Below are 22,770 nucleotides of genomic sequence, written 5' to 3'. Positions count from 1 at the left end.
GACAAATGGTTTTTGGGGGGCATGCCGCATTTAGGAAGCCCCTATGGTGCCAGGACAGCAAAAAAAAAACACATGGCATACCATTTTGGAAACTAGACCCCTCAGGGAACGTAACAAGGGGTAATGTGAACCTTAATACCCTACAGGTGATTCACGACTTTTGCATATGTAAAAAAAATATATATTTTTTTTACCTAAAATGCTTGGTTTCCCAAAAATTTAACATTTTTAAAAAGGGTAATAGCAGAAAATACCCCCCCAAAATTTGAAGCCCAATTTCTCCCGATACAGAAAACACCTCGCATGGGGGTGAAAAGTGCTCTGCTGGTGCACTACAGGTCTCAGAAGAGAAGGAGTCACATTTGGCTTTTTGAAAGCAAATTTTGCTCTGGGGGCATGCCGCATTTAGGAAGCCCCTATGGTGCCAGAACAGCAAAAAAAAAAAACACATGGCATACCATTTTGGAAACTAGACCCCTCGGGGAACGTAACAAGGGGTAACGTGAACCTTAATGCCCTACAGGTGTTTCACGACTTTTGCATATGTAAAAAAAAATAAATTTTTTTTTACCTAAAATGCTTGTTTTCCCAAAATGTTTACATTTTTAAAAAGGGTAATAGCAGAAAATACCCCCCAAAATTTGAAGCCCAATTTCTCCCGATTCAGAAAACACCCCATATGGGGGTGAAAAGTGCTCTGCTGGCGCACTACAGGTCTCAGAAGAGAAGGAGTCACATTTGGCTTTTTGAAAGCGAATTTTGCTCTGGGGGCATGCCGCATTTAGGAAGCCCCTATGGTGCCAGGACAGCAAAAAAAAACACATGGCATACTATTTTGGAAACTAGACCCCTCGGGGAACGTAACAAGGGGTAATTTGAACCTTAATACCCTACAGGTGTTTCACGACTTTTGCATATATAAAAAAATATATATTTTTTTTACCTAAAATGCTTGTTTTCCCAAAAATTTTACATTTTTTAAAAGGGTAATAGCAGAAAATACCCCCCAAAATTTGAAGCCCAATTTCTCCCGAGTACGGCGATACCCCACATGTGGCCCTAAACTGTTGCCTTGAAATACGACAGGGCTCCAAAGTGAGAGCGCCATGCGCATTTGAGGCCTAAATTAGGGACTTGCATAGGGGTGGACATAGGGGTATTCTACGCCAGTGATTCCCAAACAGGGTGCCTCCAGCTGTTGTAAAACTCCCAGCATGCCTGGACAGTCAACGGCTATCTGGCAATACTGGGAGTAGTTGTTTTGCAACAGCTGGAGGCTCCGTTTTGGAAACAGTGGCGTACCAGACGTTTTTCATTTTTATTGGGGAGGGGGGCTGTGTAGGGGTATGTGTATATGTAGTGTTTTTTACTTTTTATTTTATTGTGTGTTAGTGTAGTGTAGTGTTTTTAGGGTACAGTCGCACGGGCGGGGGGTTCACAGTAGTTTCTCGCTGGCAGTTTGAGCTGCGGCAGAAATTTTGCCGCACCTCAAACTTGCAGCCGGATACTTACTGTAATCCTCCGCCCATGTGAGTGTACCCTGTACGTTCACATTGGGGGGGGGGGGGGGAACATCCAGCTGTTGCAAAACTACAACTCCCAGCATGTACGGTCTATCAGTGCATGCTGGGAGTTGTAGTTTTGCAACAGCTGGAAGCACACTGGTTGTGAAACACCGAGTTTGGTAACAAACTCAGTGTTTTGCAACCAGTGTGCCTTCAGCTGTTGCAAAAGCTACAACCCCCAGCATGTACGGACAGCGGAAGGGCATGCTGGGTCTTGTAGTTATGCAACAGCTGGAGGCATACTACTTTGGCTGGGGATGCTGGGGATTGTAGTTATGCAACAGCTGGAGACACACTGGTTTGCTACTTAACTCAGTGTGCCTTCAGCTGTTGCAAAACTACAACTCTCAGCAGTCACCGACAGCCAACGGGCATGCTGGGAGTTGTAGTTATGCAACCAGCAGATGCACCACTACAACTCCCAGCATGCACTTTAGCTGATTGTGCAAGCTGGGAGTTGTAGTTACACAACAGCTGAAGGTACACTTTTCCATAGAAAGAATGTGCCTCCAGCTGTTGCAAAACTACAAGTCCCAGCATGCCCATAAGGGCATGCTGGGAGTTGTGGTGGTCTGCCTCCTGCTGTTGCATAACTACAGCTCCCAGCATGCCCTTGTTGCATGCTGGGAGCTGTTGCTAAGCAACAGCAGGTGGCTGTCACTCACCTCCAACGATCCAGCAGCACAGGTCAGTCCCTCGTCGTCTCCGCCTCCGCCGCTCCTGGGGCCCCGATCCCAACAGGGGCGCCGGGGATCGGGGTCCCCAGCACCCAGGGTGCACGTCCCGCACCCGCTCACGTCCTCCGGAAGAGGGGCGGATCGGGTTGCGGGAGTGACACCCGCAGCAGGCGCCCTGATTGGTCGGCCGGTAATCCGGCCGACGAATCAGGGCGATCGTGAGGTGGCACCAGTGCCACCTCACCCCTGCTGGCTCTGGCTGATCGGGGCCGTCTCTGACGGCCCCGATCAGCCAATAATTCCGGGTCACCGGGTCACTGGAGACCCGATTGACCCGGAATCCGCCGCAGATTGCTGGACTGAATTGTCCAGCGATCTGCGGCCATCGCCGACATGGGGGGTCATAATGACCCCCCTGGGCGATATGCCCCGATGCCTGCTGAACGATTTCAGCAGGCATCGGGGACCGGCTCCGCTCCAGATGGTTGCGGGGGGCCGGTAAAACACATGACGTTCTCATACGTCATGTGTCCTTAAGGACTCGGAAATGGAGACGTATGAGAACGTCATGTGTCCTTAAGGGGTTAAGGACGCAGCTCATTTTCACCTAACGCAGCCCTTTTTTTTCAATTCTGACCAATGTCACTTTACGCATTAATAACTCTAAGATGATTTTACCGATAATTCTGATTCTGAGATTGCTTTTTCGTGACATATTATACTTTATTTTAGTGGTAAATTTTCGTTGTTACTTGCATCCTTTCTTGGTGAAAAATGCCAAAATTTCATGAAAATTTGGAAAATTTAGCATTTTTCGAACTTTGAAACTCTCTGCTTGTAAGGAAAATGGATATTCCAAATACATTTTATATTGATTCACAAATACAATATGTCTACTTTATGTTGGCATCATAAAATGGACATGTTTTTACTTCTTGAAAAAATTTGAGGGCTTCAAAGTATAGCAGCAATTTTCAAAATTTTGAAATTGCAAAATCTGAAGGGACAGATGTTACAGAACTACAACTCCCAGCATGCTGTCTGGGCATGCCGGGAGTTGCAGTTTGGCAACCACTAGAAGGGCAGCCGTAAATATCGCTTTAACTTTTTTTTATTTTTCTGTATACAGGGCTGTATGGGGGCTAGCTTTTATCGCAAAGATTTTTGTTTTAGTGAGACTTTATCTTTCATATTATATTTAATGTTTATATATATAGCATGTGGCAAAAGCACATATTATATATATATATATATATATATATATATATATATATATATGGTGGGGCAAAAAAGCATTTAGTCAGCAACCAATTCTGCAAGTTCTCCCACTTAAAAAGATGAGAGAGGCCGGTAATTTTCATCATAGGTATACCTCAACTATGAGAGACGTGATTTTTAAATAATTTATTTGCAAATTATGGTGGAAAACAAGTATTTGGTCATCTACAAACAAGCAAGATTTCTGGCTCTCACAGACCTGTAACTTGTTCTTTAAGAGTCTCCTCTGTCCTCCACTCGTTACCTGTATTAATGGCACCTGTTTGAGGTTGTGGCCAGGTGTCTTTTATACTTATAACAAGTTCAAACAGTCACACTCCAAACTCTATGGCCAAGAAAAAAGAGCTGTCGAAGGACACCAGAAACAAAATTGTAGACCTGCACCAGGCTGGGAAGACTGAATCTGCAATAGGCAAGCAGCTTGGTGTGAAGAAATCAACTGTGGGAACAATTATTAGAAAATGGAAGACATACAAGACCACTGATAATCTCCCTTTATCTGGGGCTCCACGCAAGATCTCACCCTGGGGTGTCAAAATGATCACAAGAATGGAGAGCAAAAATCCCAGAACCACAAGGGGAGACCTAGGGAATGACCTGCAGAGAGCTGGGACCAAAGTAACACACTGACTCAAATCATGCAGTCCCATACGTGTCCCCCTGCTTAAGCCAGTACATGTCCTGGCCCGTCTGATGTTTGCTAGAGAGCATTTGGATGATCCAGAAGAGTATTGGGAGAATGTCATATAGTCAGATGAAACCAAAGTAGAACTTTTTGGTAAAAACTCAACTCGTCATGTTTGGACAAGAAATAAGGCTGAGTTGCATCCAAAGAACACCACACCTACTGTGAAGTATAGGGGTGGAAACATCATGCTTTGGGGCTGTTTTTCTGCTAAGGGACCATAACGACTGATCGGAAAGGAAAGAATGAATGGGGCCATGTATTGTGAGATTTTGAGTGAAAACCTCCTTCCATCAGCAAAGGCATTGAAGATGAAATGTGGCTGGGTCTTTGAGCATGACAATGATCCGAAACACACCGCTGGGGCAATGAAGGAGTTGCTTCATAAGAAGCATTTCAAGGTCCTGGAGTGGCCTAGCCAGTCTCCAGATCTCATACCCATAGAAAACCTTTGGAGGTGAGTTGAAAGTCCTTGTTGCCCAAAACATCACTGCTCTAGAGGAAATCTGCATGGAGGAATGGGCCAAAATACCAGCAACAGTGTGTGAAAACCTTGTGAAGACTTACGGAAAATGTTTGACCTCTGTCATTGCCAACAAAGGGTATATAACAAAGTATTGAGATGAACTTTTGTTATTGACCAAATACTTATTTTCCACCGTAATTTGCAAATAAATTCTTTAAAAATTAGACAATGTGATTTTATGGATTTTTTTCTCATTATGTCTCTCATAGTTGAGGTATACCTATGATGAAAATTACAGGCCTCTGTCATTGCACAATTGGTGTCTGACTAAATACTTTTTTGCCCCATTGTATGTACCAGTATGTATGTATATATATATATATATATATATATATATATATATATATATGGTGCAATATCTAAAAGGTTAAAGGTAGAGATGAGCAAAGTTACAGTGATTCATGAACATTGCGGCTCAGCTTTTGCTGAGCTAAATTAGTTCAGCTTTCAGGTGCTCCGGTGGGCTGGAAAAGGTGGATACAGTCCTAGGAGACTCTCTCCTAAGACTGTATCCACCTTTTCCAGCCCACCTCAGCACCTACCTGAAAGCTGAACTAATTTATTCAGGCTAAATTTAGCAACTGCCAAGAAGTTCGTGACGAATCGAATTACTGTAACTTCGCTCATCTTTAGTTAAAGGGGTTATCCAGGAAAAAACTTTTATATATATCAACTGGCTCCAGAAAGTTAAACAGATTTGTAAATTACTTCTATAAATAAATCTTAAACCTTTCCAGTACTTTTGAGCTGCTGAAGTTGAGTTGTTCTTTTCTGTCTAAGTGCTCTCTGATGACACCTGTCTCGGGAACTGTCCACATAGAAAACCTCTTCTACTCTGTGCAGTTCTCGAGACAAGCAGAGATGTCAGCAGAGAGCACTGTTGCCAGACAGACAAGAACAACTCAACTTCAGCAGCCGATAATTATTGGAAGGATTAAGATTTTTTAATAGAAGTCATTTTCTAATCTGTTTAACTTTCTGGAGCCAGTTTATATATAATTTTTTTTTTCCTGGAATACCCCTTTAATGGTGTACATCAGCATAATCACTGGTGTCCATAATTAACCCTGAAAGCTGCTGTCAATCACCATCTATGAAGTGTAGCTTCTGACAGTAAACAGTGCAGGTCATACATGGACATCATATGTCATTAAAGACAACCTGTGGCCATTTCTAAAAAATGCCATGTGGTATGTATTCCTTCCTTAGGGGGGACTGATCACATATAGTTCTCGGTTTAATGGGTGAAGCTTTATGTAAAAGGGTGTGGCCTTCAGTGCCCACCGCATTTATTTCAACTTACATAAGATAACTAGTGTAAATTGTAGCTGAAATCTACACTACTTCCTGACTTCTTGTACGGCTAATTTATTTAGAGGCCTGTGCCTCTCAACATATACAGTGGTCCCTCAACATACGATGGTGATCCGTTCCAAATGGACCATCGTTTGTTGAAACCATCGTATGTTGAAGGATCCGTGCAATGTAAAGTATAGGACATGGGTCTACAACCTGCAGACCTCCAGATGTTGCAAAACTACAACACTTAGCATGCCCAGACGGCCAACGCCTGTCCAGGCATGCTGTGGGTTGTAGTTTTGCAACATCTGGAGGTCCGCAGGTTGAAGACCACTGGTATTGGAGGTTATACTCATGTGTCCCCGCCGCTCCGGACCGTCACCGCTCGTCACCGCTGCCCTGGATGTCGCCCTCCATCACTGTCCCTGCGTCCCCGGGGTGTCCCCGACGCTCCGGCAAGGCCTCTGCTTCCCCTGCATCCTCGCTCGCCGTCGCCGCCATCACGTCGCTATGCACGCCGCTCCTATTGGATGATGGGACAGCGTGCGCAGCGACGTGATGACGACGATGGAGAGCACCGACGATGCAGGGGATCCCGAAGAGGACGCGCCGGAGCCCCGAGGACAGGTAAGTGATCGTCAGCGGACCACACGGGGCACCGTAAACGGCTATCCAGTGACAGCTGAAGCAGTCTGCGCTGCCGGATAGCCGTTTATGTGATGGCCCCGACATACAAAAGCATCGTATGTTGAAATGATCGTATGTCGGGGCCATCGTAGGTCGGGGGGGGGGGGGGGGGTCACTGTAGTAGCTTAGTACTGCACCACAGATTAGCTAAAGACCATCGTGTAAAACACTGGTATAGAGTAGTACTTTTCAGACTCTGCGCCAAAACCCATACTACTGGGGAAGATTTGGCGCTATGGATTTACCTACAGAAGCCAAGGCACATTACCTATACTATTTATTTTTGTTGTGGTATTCTTACGATTCCTAATGCATATGAATGTTCACATGTATATAGTTATTGTTCCATGTTTAATGAAGCTAAAATTCCAGTTAATGTTCAGGAACATTCCTGCCTTCTTCTAGCGCTATTGATGTGAGGCACTCATGGGTACTAATCCCTGTTGTATAATGTAGATGATTGCCTCGCAGATATGTTGATTGCCCAGAGTCTGCTGTGAAGTTCTTATACTTTGCAGAGGTTTTTCTAAAGCACAAGACCCTGCTCAGCTAAGCGGCAGTAATTGTTAGAGGCTGAAGGAATTTAGACTATCATTTGACTTAATATTTTTAGGCTTTCATCACACATTGGACTGTGACATTTTTTGTGTGACATTTTTATGCTAACATTTTTACCAGCACTTGAAAAACACTGCCACCAAATTTAAAACAAACTACAAACAATGATTTTTTTTAATAGCATTTATATACAATTGTGCGTTATTTTGTGTTGGTGCCATTTGTCTTCCGAATTATTGAAATTAGCCTGTTCAGCTTACTGTTTTTTTTTGCAATGTCTACAACATGTTTGTCATTATTAGGCTATGGAATGTCCGCCCAGTAAATTTTCGGCAAGATACCACAGACAGCAGTCGCCGGCAGAACATGCCGGCACTAGGACCACTAGGAAATGCGCCGACGGCACTGCATTTTGGAGCGGAATCCGCAGAAAGAATAGACATGACAGTGTTTTCCAAACAGTGGCCCTTGGAGTGTAGGTTTCTTTGTGGGTTTTAATTCCCTACAATTTATTTTCCACGGAATTTACTAAGGTTTCCCTACATTTTCTACTCATTTTTTTTTACACATGCTCTGATCTGTCTGGTTTTCCTTGTAAAATGTAGGGGGGTTTTTTTGGGTCGCAAATTGTGTCGCAAGGGACGTATGACACAATTTAGACGCAAAACCAGACAAAAAAGAGTCGGGATCACGTTAGTAAATAAATCCCAGTGTGTCTCCAAAATTACAGCTCAAATGTTTGGAAAATACTGCTCTATAACATGTCTAATTTTTGTAAAAAATGCAGCATCAGTGTAAAGAATTGAACTCTTAGACCAGGTTTCCACTTTTACACTTAAAAAAAAATGCCGGGGCGTGGCTTGGTCGCCGGACTAGATGGCTGCTTGAATACAGAGCTCCTGCTGTAACACCGGGGAAATAAGCATTTTTCACCTGCCAGCGACTTCATTCCTACTTCTGTGGCTGTCTCAGCCTTCATGGCGACTCCGGGCAGGAAAAGAAACTTCCATAAAGGAGGTATACAGACTCTAACGAGCTATTTTCACTCTGAGGGCTCCGCCCGCACTCAGACCCAAGATGGTGCCGCTGCACGCGATGCTAGAAGCGCGGCGGGAAGACGGAGGCAGAAGAAGCAAGGTGAGGGAGACGGCTCGGAGATTGTGCGGAGCCCTTACCAGTCGCTTCCTTCCACTAAGGTCAACCAGTCCTTATCGTTCGAGATGCCGCAGCACTGGAGCTCACCACCACCTACCTGTTTTGAAGCAGCGAGGCGATCGAGCGGAGAACCAGTGCTAGAAGCACATACTGATGACTCCTCGCAGGCCTGCGATACGTGGAGCGCCGCTGCTGAAAACACTCTGTCATCTCCTCAGGTTAGTCCTCAGAAGCAGAGACCCCGTCTGATTGCCCCAGACGGGGACCTAGGGCCTCCTCAGTCTCCTGCTCCAGAGACTGATAATGATAAGTTCTCCTCTCTGAAAACAAGTGATGCAGCTGTCTCTGACACTATGCTTAAAGAAATGCTGCAGGCCCTGCGTAGCTCTTTGCAGACGGACTTTAGCAAGCTGTTAAACCCACTGCAAGCCTCTACCTCTATCTTGGAGCAGAAAATGTGCCACACTGAGACTAAACTTACCTCCTTTGCAGAAGCCCACAATGAGTTGCAAGATGCCCATAATGCCTTAGATGAGAAGGTTGATTCCCTGCACGCCAAAATGATTGATTCAGAAGACCGCAATAGGCGTAATAATGTGAAGTTCAGGGGCATCCCTGAAAGCATACCTGGGTCCCAGCTTGTTAAATATGTGAAGCAACTTACTAAACAACTGCTCCCTGATTTGGAGGATTACGAGTATAGCATAGATAGGGCACACAGGGTAGCCAAGCCGAGATCCCTTCCTGATGAACTGCCAAGAGATGTCCTTGCTAGGTTCACGTTCTTTCAAACCAAGGATCTACTTTTGCAATACTCTCGCAGACACAAGGTTCTTGCTGATCCTTATGAAGATATTAAACTCTTTGCAGACCTCTCCGCGGCTACGCTGCAAGCTAGGCGTAGTTTCGGCCCTCTGACTGAAACTCTCCGCAACCTAGGTGTTCCCTACAGATGGGGCTTCCCTGCGAAGATTTTGATCAACAGACAGGGAAAAGTCCACGCCTTGCCGAATGCTGAAATGGGACTATCATCCTCAAGGATTGGGGTATGCTGCCTGATCAAGATGAGCTTCCGTCTCCTCGTTCCGGCTCTCCCATTAGAAAGGATCCAGAGTGACTTTCTTTCCAGTACTATGATTACTCTCCTATTAGAATGTTATCTTAACCCGGTGGAATGGCTGTTAGCAATTCCCTTGACCAGTTAGTGACTTTATTTTCCACACCCACTGTACCGGTGTCTATACCATCTATACACCGCACTTTTCTATTACTGTTTGACTATCTTGATTTCTTGCCATTTTTTTTACATTTTTTATTTTTCTTATTTTATTTCCTCTTTGTATTTGTTGTTCTAATGCTCCTTCTTTTTTGGTTTTAGTAGGAGCAATTGTGTGACATCCCCGTCTGTGGCTCACAGAGCCAAGTCGGGTTTTTAACTACCAACTTTGTACGCCCAGTGTGTGTCGACTCCTCCACTGAATCACAGGTTAGTGTGTGTCACCCCTGATTGTACCTCCAGATGCTTGGTCAGACTTACATTATACTCCCCCTCCTGGTCACCTCCACATTTCTCCTAGTGGCCAGCATGAGCATTCGCCTGCTGTCCATGAATGTTAACGGGCTTAATAGCCCACAAAAAAGATACTTCATGTGGCGTGAAGTGGAGAGGCGAGATACTACGCTATTGTGCCTGCAAGAGACACATATCTCCTCTAAAAGTCCCCCTACTTTGCGTCACAGGAGGTTCTCAACCATAGTGTCCTCTACCTTGGACAAGAAAAAGAGAGGCGTTCTATTTGCTTTTAGGGATGATCTGGAAGTCTCTATCTCCAAACAGATAATAGATCCTCACAGCCGCTTTATCATCTTACTGTGCTACGTTAACCATGTCCCTTATACCATTGTGAATATATACGCTCCTAACAACAAACAGAGTAGATTCTTAAAGAAAGTGTTTAACTTGATCACGGAGGTCCGAGTGGGAGAGGTTATCTTGTGTGGAGACTTTAACTCGGTGCCTAATCCATCTATGGACCTCTCCAAAATAGGTGGTAAGCGTTCTTTCTGTCTGGGAGACATCCTCACTAGATATGATTACTTTGATGCTTGGCGTATGTCTCATGCGTCGGAGCGAGATTATACCTATTTTTCCCCTCGATTCCACACGTACTCGAGGATTGATTTGATTCTGATATCAAGGGGTCTCCTAGATAGACTTGAACACTCAGAGATTGGGGAGCTGACGTGGTCCGACCACGCTCCTACGCTCCTCTCACTCACAGACTCTAAGCCCCAGCATAGCGACTTCGTTTGGAGAGCGAATTCTCATATTATAGCCCATTCTTCACATAGCAAAGTAATAGAGAGCTCTCTTCTGGAATACTTTAGCCTCAACCAATCCTCTGATATCACCCCGACGACTTTGTGGCTGGCCCATAAGGCAGTCATAAGGGGCGATTTTATCCGCCTTGGATCTACGCTCAAAAAGCAGAGAGCCAGAGACTTACAAGAAGCGCTTGACGGGGTCGCTGTGCTGGAAGCTCTCCATAAATCGAACCCCAGCTCTGATATTTTCTCTCGACTAGTGTCTGCCCGTACGAAACTGCGCCAACTTCTCTTATACCGGTTTGAAAAAGACCTACGTAAATCTAGATTCAAATTCTATACCCAGAACAATAAGCCCGGTTCCTTACTTGCCAAGATACTCAAACCCCCGACGAGAAAAAGTAGAATAGCATCTATGGTCCACCCTACCACTAAAAATACCGTATTGTCACCCAGAGACATTGCTAATGCCTTTAGAGACTACTACAAAAACCTATATAATCTGCGTCTTGACCCCCAGACGATCCAACCGACTGAATTCTCCATTGACTCCTTTCTTCAGTCTGTCTCTCTACCTCGGCTCTCTGACTCCGCACTGCAAACACTTAATTCTCCTATCTCCCTGCAAGAAGTTGTGACAGCCATTAAATCGTTACCCTCACATAAAGCCCCCGGACCTGACGGACTCCCTAATGAATATTTCAGAAAATACTCTGACATCCTTGCCCCTCACTTGATGACTGTGTTTAACTTGGCTATGACCACGGGCTCCCTTCCCCAAGAGATGCTGACAGCTTTAATAACAACTATCTCCAAACCTGGTAAACCCCCAGACGATACCTCTAGCTACAGGCCTATTTCCTTACTCAATGGAGACATCAAGGTTTACGCTAAAATCTTGGCATCTAGACTCATGCCCTTGCTCCCCTCTCTCATTGATGCCGACCAGGTTGGCTTCATAGCTGGACGACAAGGTCCTGATAACACCAGAAGAATCCTATCCCTTATACAACACTGTGAACATCTTCATCTCCCTGCAGCTTTCTTAACCCTCGATGCTGAAAAAGCATTTGACAGAGTGAACTGGCAGTATGCTTTTTCCACCTTGGAGGCCTTTGGCTTTTCTGGCACCATTCTTACCGCAATTAAAGCGCTATACTCCAATCCGGCTGCCATGGTTTTTGTAAATGGGGCACTGTCCGACCAGTTTACTCTGTCGAATGGTACACGGCAGGGATGTCCGTTCTCCCCCCTACTGTTTGTCCTTTCCGTTGAACCCCTAGCTCAGGCAATAAGAACCCATCCCGACATTCGTGGAATTTCTGTAGGTAAAAGGAACCATAAAGTGGCACTGTTCGCGGATGACATTATTCTGACCTTGACAGACGTCCCGACTTCCCTTCCCCACCTTTTTGCCCTCCTGGACGACTTTAGCAAAATCTCACACTATAAGCTTAATACCACAAAGTCTCAAATTTTACCTGTCAACTTACAACAACCAGCAATTGACTCTCTTAAACGCCATTTCACACTAGACTGGCAGCTGGAATCTATCTCCTATCTAGGCATACAACTTACCGTCCCTTCCAAAAACACTTTCCGTACGAACTCCCCTCCCCTGGCCACCTCTCTCATGACCTCTCTTCTCTCCTATTCTACACAGCTTACTTCTTGGTTGGGTCGTCTGGCGGCATTCAAGATGCTTCTCCTCCCAAAGCTACTCTATCTATTTAGAACCCTGCCCATCTCTATCCCAGGTTCTTACTTTACCTCCTTAAATCGAGCTGTTTATCACTATGTCTGGGCAGGTAGGAAACCTAGGGTAGCCCGTAAACTTATGACCGCTCATTCTGATGCTGGAGGACTGGGTTTCCCACATTTAGAGGACTATCACAAAGCATGTATTTTAGATCAACTCCAATACTGGTGGTCATACAATCCCGACAAATACTGGGTCGACATTGAAAAGGAAGGCTCTGCCCCACTTTCCCTTAGAGCTCGCCTTCTTGTCCAGACAGTAGATCCCTCCCTCTCTCCCCCTCCTCCCCCAACTCACTTAACCTCGGTTAATCTCTCGGATAGAGTGTGGAGACAGTTTTTGGCTCAGCCCTTACCTAAAAGGTTGTGTCGATTGAAAGATGTACCCGTAGATTTCCTGACCCATTTTATCCCAGATTTATCATTGAGCTCATGGTCAGAGAGGGGAATAAACTTCCTCGGCGACTTGCTTGATTCCTATGATACTGTACATTTCCCATATCTACAACGGACATATGGTATACCCCGATCTGACTTTTATAAAAGCCTACAAATTAGAAGCCTCCTTACTGCTAAATTTAGTCGTGGCCTACTAATTCCATCTAGGATAATGCATTTCTTCCAGATTACGGCACCATCTAAAAAGGGGATTAATGTGTTCTACAACCTACTTAATGGTAGAACAGACCTAGCAAAACTTCCATATATGGACAAGTGGGAAAAAGAGTTGGGAGAATCCTTCACAACGGACCAATGGATGTCCGCTATAGGTCTTGTGAAAACAATGTTTCGCTCTACAAACCACAGAGAAGCGGTACTAAAATCGATTTTTAGATGGTACTTTACCCCCTCCAGGCTACACCACATTAACCCAGAATGTTCTAAATTGTGCTGGCGCGGATGTGGGCGGGAGGGCACTTTGCTGCATATCCTATGGGGATGCCCTAAGCTTACGCCATTTTGGACTAGTAACTAGTTTGCTGCAGAGATTTTTAGGACCAGGTTTTCAGCTGACCCCCTCTCTAGCTATTCTCCTTTTAAACTTGGATCGTGTCCCATTTACCTTCCGTAAACTTACTGCCCATATTTTGATGTCAGCCAAGCTCCTGATAACTAGGCGCTGGAAATCTGACCTAATACCTGAACTCATAGAGCTAATTAATGTTGTTAATCTGTCATGTGGATATGAGAGAACATTTGCACTCGTACACTCGCAATATAAATCTTTTTTGAAACATTGGTCTTCCTGGCTGTCCAGCCCCCATTGTCCGCACTTGAAACCCGATTGAAGGGTGGCTTCCTGATATACACTTCCACACACCCCGTGTCGACACACACTGTGGTTAAATATCTTTTTGGGTTCGCCTAAGTAGGCGAAAATACATTTAGTTTTTTTTTTTTATTCTTTTCTATTTTCCTTGTATTCATATGGAGATAGTTTCCTTTCAAAATACTTTGTCTATCTTCACTGATGTTGATTTGTCCTTCCTTTACACCAATACTGGATGACTGTCCACACTGCGGACTGAATACTCCCTCCTGTACACCATATGTACTATGTTTATTACTTACTGTATTATGTTTGCTTTGTTTAGGGCCCACACTACGGCCTATTATTTGACATTTTGACTGCTGACATATTGTTCAAAACTTAATAAAAAGATTGAATAAAAAAAAAAAAAAAAAATGCCAGAAAAAATGCCAGAAAAACTGCCACAGGTTTTTCCTACGTTTTGGCAGTTTTTTCTGGCGTTTCTGCCTTTGAGTGAAAAGTGTGTGTGTGTTAATAAAGTGTGTGTGTTTCACTTTTTTTCTCAATTTTTTAATTTTTTTTAGGTAGTATTACTACTCCCAGAATGGAACAGACTGTTCTATGATGGGAGTAGTAGTACCTGTACTAATAGAAAGATCGCCCTGGGTGTCACTCCTGACACCCGATGCGATCGTCCTATCTATTGCAGAGATGTGGAGCGGCTCTATACAGCACTTGCATCTCTGCTCTGTACTCCGGCCAGTAATGTGAATAGAAAATCACTGCACTCAAATTTTCCGCCCAGAGTGGGGATTGGCCAGATGGTTGCAGCCAGTCACCGCTCTCAGAGGGAAATATGAATCAGTGATGTGAATTCTATTCATATCACTGGCCGGCCAGAGTATAGTGCAGAGATGCGATCGCTGTACAGAGCCGCTCCACATCTCTGCAATAGATAGGATGATCGGCATCGGGTGTCAGTAGTGACATCCGCTGTGATCTTTCCTTAACTGCAGGTACTACTGCTCCCAACGTGGAGCATACTCTGCTTCATGCTGTAAGCTGTAGTACTTGCATTAAAGGGGTACTCCCCTGGAACACATTTTTTTTTTAAAATCAACTGGTGCCAGAAAGTTGAACAGATTTGTAAATTACTTCTATTTAAGAATCTTAATCCTTCCAGTACTTATCCGCTTCTATTTGCTCCACAGGAAGTTATTTTTTTTCTTTTCTGTCTGACCACAGTGCTCTCTGCTGACATCTCTGTTCCTTTTAGGAACTGTCCAGAGTAGGAGAAAATCCCTATAGCAAACATATCCTGCTCTGGGCAGTTCCTAAAATGGACAGAGGTTTCAACAGAGAGCACTGTGGTCAGACAGAAAGGAAATTCAAAAAGAAAAAGAACTTCCTGTGGAGCAAATAGTAAAAAAAACTAGTTTTCCAGGGGAGTACCCCTTTAATAGACAGATCACAGCGAGTGTCACTTCTGAAACCCGATGCGATCGTCCTGTATAATTTATAGATGCGGCCGCTCTTCTATGGTCCTCTGCACTGACATATATATATATATACACCTATTCATATTTCCCACAAAGAGTTGTGATTGGCTGGAACCATCTGGCCAATCACAGCTCTCTGCGGGAGATATGAATAGGTGTATATACGGAAGTGCAGGGGACCATAGAAGAGCGGCCGGCCACATCTATACATTATACAGGAGGATCGCAACGGGTGTCAGAAGTACAGGTACTACTACTCCCATCATGGAGTGTGTTCCATGCTGGGAGTAGTAGTACTACCTAAAAAATAAAGAAAAAAAAGGGAAAAACACACACACTACATTTTTATTATTGTCGGATATATTTTTTGTGCCCTGCCCGCACACATTAATCCCTGTTTAAAAATTAATAAAATTTCGGTATAAAAAAGATAAATTTCTATAAATACAATTTTTTCCATCACTACTGTATCTTTATTATTATTATTTTTTTTAATGTTGTCCTATGAAATTTTATTAAAAAAGTTATTTAAAGTAAAAAAAGGATAAAAACCACAGGCAAAAACTCCAAAGTTAAAACCCACATTGTGTTTTTCTTGGCGTTTTTTCACTTCCATAGACTTCTATGGGAGGAAAACTCAAGATTTTCCTTTAAAAAAATTCCAAAGTCTCAACAAGAGGTTGTTTTTGAAAAAATAGCTAAAAAAACGACAAAATCATAAAAAAAATAAATAAACGCCAAACTGAAAAACGCCAAGTGGATATGGCATTTCCTTATTGACTTGCAGCTAACATCTTGCCGCAGTGTTTTTTCACAAAAAATGTGGTAGGATGGAAACCTAGCCTAATGGTCTTGTTTACCAATAAAACTTTGTTTGTTTTTTCTTTTTTCCTCCTCATCTTTTAAAATCCATAACTCGTCCAATTTTTCATCAGTTTTCCATCTATGGGGCTTATTGTTTATGGGATCAATAATACATTGTAATGACATCACTCATTTTACCACAAAATGTACGGTGAAGCCAAAAAGAATTACACAGTGGGGGAGATTTATGAAAACCTCTGTAGAGCACAAGTTGACCAATTGCTCATAGCAAATGGTCAGATTGTTACTTTCGTTTTTTGAAAAGGCCTCTGTAAAATGAAAGAAGCAATCTGATTGGTTGCTATGGGCAACTGATCAACTTTTCCTTTGCACAGGTTTTGACAAATCTCCCTTATTGTCTTTATTAAATCTCCGTTATTGTCTTTATTCTGTAGGTCCAAATGATAGCAACAATACCAAATTTATGTGTTGTTTTATTTTACTATTTTTCATTTTTAAAACCTTTTGTAGGAAAAGTAGTATGCTTAAAATTGTCCTCCTTTGACCCTTATAACTTTTTTATTTTTCCGCATACGGGGCTATATGAGGGCTCATTTTTTTTTTAGTCTGTAGTTTTTTGCTGTACATTTTTTGTTTTGATGGGACTTTTTGATGTTTAAACATAAAATAAATAAAAATAATAAATTCTGCTATATGAAGTGACCAAAAATGCATAATTCTGGACCTTGGTATTTTTTTTTATGTTTAATAATTTTTTTTCAGATCAATTAAAGGAGAACTGTGGCGTAAACCCGGGCTGCAAAAACAAACTTTGACTCACCTTCCTACGTTCCCCCATTGTGGAGATGTCAATGTCCGGTTCCTCCGGTGCTTCTGGCTTCTTAGGCTCGAAACGTCACAGTGCAGGCAGCGTATCGCCGGCCGCAGCGATGTCCCGCCTCAGCCGGTGATAGGCTGAGTGCACTGTCATGTAAGGAGCTCGGACCCGCCTTCTCCTTGCTGCCCAAGCTCCTTACTTGACAGTGCGCCCAGCCTATCACCGGCTGAAGATGTTTTTGCAGCTTGGGCACCCCCTGACTAAAAAAATTTACGCCGCAGTTCTCCTTTAATTCCGCCAGAACATTGAACCTGCGGAATCCTTGCCACGGACATTGCCGTCTATCAAGACAACAATGTCCGTGAGGTCCTAGTGCTGACTGATTCAGCCGGTGTAATGAAGAGAACTGTGTTCCTTTTGCGGAATGTGATCCTCTGCACAGAGCCGGCTCCCTCTCACTCCCTAATCCTAACCCCTAACCCTTACCACTAATTCTAACTTCTATCCCTAATCCTAACCCCTAATCCGCTGGCTGGACTCAGAATCTCTGTGCGGGGCCGCTGATTTTGTAGTGTGAACCCGACCTTAGTAGGGAGATTTCAGGGAGAAAGTTAAACAGAATTGTAAATGATTTCTATTCAAAAATTTTACCCATCCAGTACTTATCAGCTGCTGTATGCTCCAGAGGAAGTTCTTTTGTTTTTTAATTTATTTTCTGTCTGACCACAGTGCTCTCTGCTGACACCTCAGTCCATGTCAAGAACTGTCCAGAGCAGGAACAAATCCTCATTGCAAACCTATCCTGCTCTGGACAGTTCCTGACACGGACAGAGGTGTCAGCAGAGAGCACTGTGGACAGACAGAAAAGAAATTCAATAAGAAATGAACTTCCTCTGGAGCATACAGCAGCTGATAAGTACTGGATGAGTTAAGATTTATAGAAATAATTTACAAATTTGTTCAACTTTCTGGCACCAGTTGATTTTAATAATTTTTGGCCTTAAAGGGGTAACCCGGTGCAAAACAATTTTTTTTTTTATCAATTGGTTCCAGAAAATTAAACAGACTTGTAAATGACTTCTATTAAAAAATCTTAATCCTTTCAGTACTTATCAGCTGCTGTATACTACAGAGGAAGTTGAGTTGTTATTTTCTGTCTGACGACAGTGCTTTCTGCTGCCACCTCTGTCTGTGTCAGGAACTGTCCAGACTAGGAGCATAGCAAACCTCTCCTGCTCCAGTCAGTTCCTGACATGGATAGAGGTGTCAGCAGAAAGCACTGTGGTCAAACAGAAAAGAACAACTGAACTTCATCTGTAGTATATAGCAGCTGATAAGTACTGGAAGATTTTACAAATACTGGAAGTAATTTACAAATCTGTTTAACTTTCTGGCACCAGTTGATTTGAACAAAATTGTTTTCCAGCAGTGTACCTATCCCTTTAAGGCCATTTTTTGCATAACATTTTGCCTTTTTGCCTTTTAACCCCTTAAGAATTCAGCCCATTGTGGCCTAAAGTACCTGGCCAATTTTTGTTTTTGCACATCTGTTTTTTCCTTCTCCCCTTCTAAAAATCATAACACTTTCAATTTTGATGTTACAGACCCATAAAAGAGCTTGTTTTTTGCGTTACCAATTGTACTTTGTAATGGCTTTACTTATTTTATAACATCATCTGCAGCAAAAAAAAAAAAAAAATAATAACTTATTTGTGGGGGGAATTAACCCCTTAAGCACTCAAGGTTTTTCAGTTTTTGCACTTTCGTTTTTTCCTCCTTACCTTTTAAAAATCATAACCCTTTCAATTTTCCACCTAAAAATCCATATTATGGCTTATTTTTTGCGTCACCAATTCTACTTTGCAGTGACATTAGTCATTTTACCCAAAAATTCACGGCAAAACGGAAAAAAAAATCATTGTGCGACAAAATCGAAGAAAAAACGCCATTTTGTAACATTTAGGGGGCTTCCGTTTCTACGTAGTGCATATTTCGGTAAAAATGACACCTTATCATTATTCTGTAGGTCCATACGGTTAAAATGATACCCTACTTATATAGGTTTGATTTTGTCGCACTTCTGGAAAAAAAAATCATAACTACATGCAGGAAAAATTATACGTTTAAAAATGTCATATTCTGACCCCTATAACTTTTTTATTTTTCCACATACAAAGCGGTATGAGGACTCATTTTTTGCACCGTGATCTGAAGTTTTTATCGGTATGATTTTTGTTTTGATCAGACTTTTTGATCACTTTTTATTCATTTTTTAATGGTATAAGAAGTGACCAAAAATACGCTTTTTTGGACTTTGGAATTTTTTTGCGCGTACGCCATTGACCGTGCGGTTTAATTAATTATATATTTTTATAGTTCGGACATTTACGCACGCGGCGATACAACATATCTTATTTTTTTTTATTTACACAGTTTTTTTTTTTTATGGGAAAAGGGGGGTGATTCAAACTTTTATTAGGGAAGGGGTTAGATTACCTTTATTAACACTTTTTAAAAATTTTTTTTTTTGCAGTATTATAGGTCCCATAGGGACCTATAACACTGCACACACTGATCTCTCATGCTGATCACTGGCGTGTATTAACACGCCTGTGATCAGTGTTATCGGCGCTTGATTGCTCCTGCCTGGATCTTAGGCACGGAGCACTCATTCGCCGATCGGACACCGAGGAGGCAGGTAAGGGTCCTCCCGGTGTCCTGTAAGCTGTCCGGAACAGCCCGACTGAGCAGCCGGGATTCTTTCACTTACACTTCAGACGCGGCGATCAGCTTTGATCGCCGCGTCTGAAGGTTTAATACAGGGCATCACCGCGATCGGTGATGTCCTGTATTAGCCGCGGGTCCCAGCCGTTGATAGCTGCTAGGACCGACCCGGGGACACCGCGTGACCCCGCGGCATTTCACGGGAGCCGGCGGAGGACGTAAATATACGTCCTGCGTTGTTAAGGAGTTAAAAAAACAAACACCATTTTGTAACTTTTGGGGGCTCCCATTTCTACGCAGTGCACTTCTCAGTAAAAATGACATCTTCTCTTTATTCTGAAGGTCCATACAGTTACAAGTATATCCAATTTATGTGGGTTTTATTTTATTTTACTACTTTAAAAAAAATGATAACTACATGCTCCAAAATTTGTATGTTTAAAATTGTGATCTTCTGACCCCTATAACTTAAATTTTTCCGCATACGGGACTATATGAGGGCAAATTTTTTGACCTGTGGTCTGTAGTTTTTATCGGTACCATTTTTGTTTTGATGGGACTTTTTGATTGCTTTTTATACATTTTTTTATGGTATATGAAGTGACCAAAAATGCACAATTTTGAACTTTTATTTTTTTTGTACGTGTACACCATCGACCGTGCAGTTTAACTAACCTTATATTTTAGCAGTTCGGACATTTACACACGTGGCGATATCACATATGTTTTTGTTTATATTTTGGGAAATGGGTGGTGATCCAAACTTTTATTATTTTTTTTTTTTTTTTGTCAGCATAGCGGGCTGTAACATACAGTCATTCATTTGCATGCACTGTTCAATGCTAAACTTTGGCTCAGCATTGATCAATGTTAAAGATGCTCTGCTGCTCCAGCCTGCCATGACTGGCTGGGAGCACCAGAGCACCGATCGGATGGTGAGGAGGCAGATTTCACCGCAATGGTCCCGATCAGCTCTGCTGAACTGCTGGAATCTTTTTTTAACATGACAGATGCCATGATCAACTTTCATTGTGGCGTCTAAAGGGTTAATCGTGGGCATCAGCCCAATTGGCGATGTCCAGCATTATCTCTGGGTCCTGGCTGCTGATAGCAGTCCAGACCCACTGGGTGTAAAGCGTGCACAGCTCGTAAACATGCTTCAAACCCCAGTAACGGGACCAAGGCGTACAGGTACGCCCCGCGTCCTTAGATACCAGGAAGCAAGGGCGTACCCATATGCCTTGCGTCCTTAACGGGTTAAGAGCCATAACTATTTTATTTTTCCATCCACAGAGCCATAGGACTTTGCGCAACCAATTGCACTTTGTAATGACACCTTTCATTTTACTGTAAAATGTACAACGCACCAAAGAAATATTATTTGTGTGGGTATTGAAAATAAAAACTAACTTGTTTCAACTTTACAGAGGTTTAGTTGTTACAGAGTGTATTTTATTGTAAAAATGACATCTTTATTTTGTGGGTCAATACGATTAAAGGGGTATTCCAGGATTTTTATTTGATTTGACTATGCTACAGGGGCTGTAAAGTTAGTGTAGTTCATAATATAATGTCTGTACCTGTGTGTGATGGTTTTCTTACAATTCTTCTGTCATTTTCACCCCAATATCTATTTTTACCAGCATACAAAATGACTGTTGTCTCAGATTTTTCCCAGCTTGCAAGGCGGCCAAGACCTGACTCACTAGTCAGCTGATGACAAGGAGCCCGTCTGCTTCAATGAGTGGAGCGATCGCTTGGTGGGAGAGAGATCAATCTGCAACTAATGCAACAGCTGTAGGCACCCTGATTGAAAACCACAGGTCTTTGAATGGATGCAGCTCATTTATGTTTCAATGGGTGGGGTGGCTAATGTGTGGGAGGGAGGGAAATTAAATTGTGGGATTTGTAGTAAAAAAAAAGTCGAACAGGAAATACCAGTTCACAAAAAGCTAGCCACAGTGTTATGGTAATCTCACAACATACCCATTTAGCCCCAAGACAAGTGCAGATGTAGGCATGTTCATTACTGTCTGCCAGGTACATACTAAAGTCACCTTATGGCGGATAACCCCTTTAAAATGCAGCATTTAAAAAAAGTCAAACTTTTAAAACAAAGTTAGGGTGCATTCACACCACGTTTTGAACATACGGGTGCCGGATCCGGCGGGGTAGGGGCAAACCGGGCGCTCCCGTACCCCGGCCAGATCAGCCCGTGACTCCATTTACTTTAATGACCCATCCGGAGTCAAACGGTGACAACGGTCGGCTCAGTTTTGACCCGTATGCGGTTTCCTGACCGGACCTAAAACCGTAGTTTACGGTCACGGGCTGATCCGGCTGGGGTATGGGAGCGCCCGGTTTGCCCCTCCCCCCGCCGGATCCGGCACCCGTATGTACAAAACGTGGTGTGAATGCAACCTTAGTATGTTTATATTGCCCTATTCTGCTCCACTTTCCTCTGCACAGATTTTGGTAAATCTCCCCATTTGTCTTTAAAGGAATACTGTAGTGTAATATAACTTATAACTTAAGTTATAGATTGTGGGGAGGTCCGACCACTGGGACCCCCGCGATCTCCTAAATCGAGCCGCGGCAGTCCGCAGAAGGGGCGTGTCTGTCCCAGCATGACGCGGTGGCCAACACGTCCCCCCATGTATCCCATAGAGATACATGGAGGGAGCGTGTCTGCCACAGCTTCCTGCTGGGGAAAGCACGGCGCTTCCTGTGGACTGCCGTGGCCGCGTACAGGAGATCCCAGAGAGTAGGATAAGTTATATTGCACTACAGTATTGCTTTAAGGGGTTAAGTTCCTATTTACTGCATGTTTGATGTGTATAATTGGCTTGCTTTCTAAATATATAGCACATTTATAGCTCATAAACGGAGAAAAAAGGTAATGTTATTATGATGATAGCATATGATGATACATGGTACAGCATAATACATGCAGTAAAAAATATATGCAATGTAAAAACAGATATATATATATATATATATATATATATATATATACATACACACACACACAAATATATATAATGAAATATTAATATTTATAATATATGAATAATATAGCTAAATGATAGACGTATATAATATGCCAGGGGCGTCACTTGGTTCAAAGATTAAACATTAAT

The 22,770-nt window shown here is 43.0% G+C and overlaps 1 protein-coding gene across 1 annotated transcript in view; it reads left to right on the top strand.

The window, feature by feature from the left end:
• The first annotated feature begins 9,810 nt into the window (after positions 1 to 9,810).
• The window catches only part of DCT (dopachrome tautomerase), a 56,979-nt gene continuing 44,019 nt past the window's right edge, over positions 9,811 to 22,770 (top strand). The window contains exon 1 of the mRNA XM_056560484.1: positions 9,811 to 9,916. The gene's annotated coding sequence lies outside the window, so the exon portion shown is untranslated. The remainder of the gene's footprint in view (positions 9,917 to 22,770) is intronic.

Source organism: Hyla sarda, chromosome 2 (genome assembly GCF_029499605.1).
Source record: "Hyla sarda isolate aHylSar1 chromosome 2, aHylSar1.hap1, whole genome shotgun sequence".
Taxonomy (NCBI): Eukaryota; Metazoa; Chordata; class Amphibia; order Anura; family Hylidae; genus Hyla; species Hyla sarda.
The sequence above is the reverse complement of the archived record's forward strand: the minus strand, read 5'-3'. Positions and strand labels throughout refer to the sequence as shown.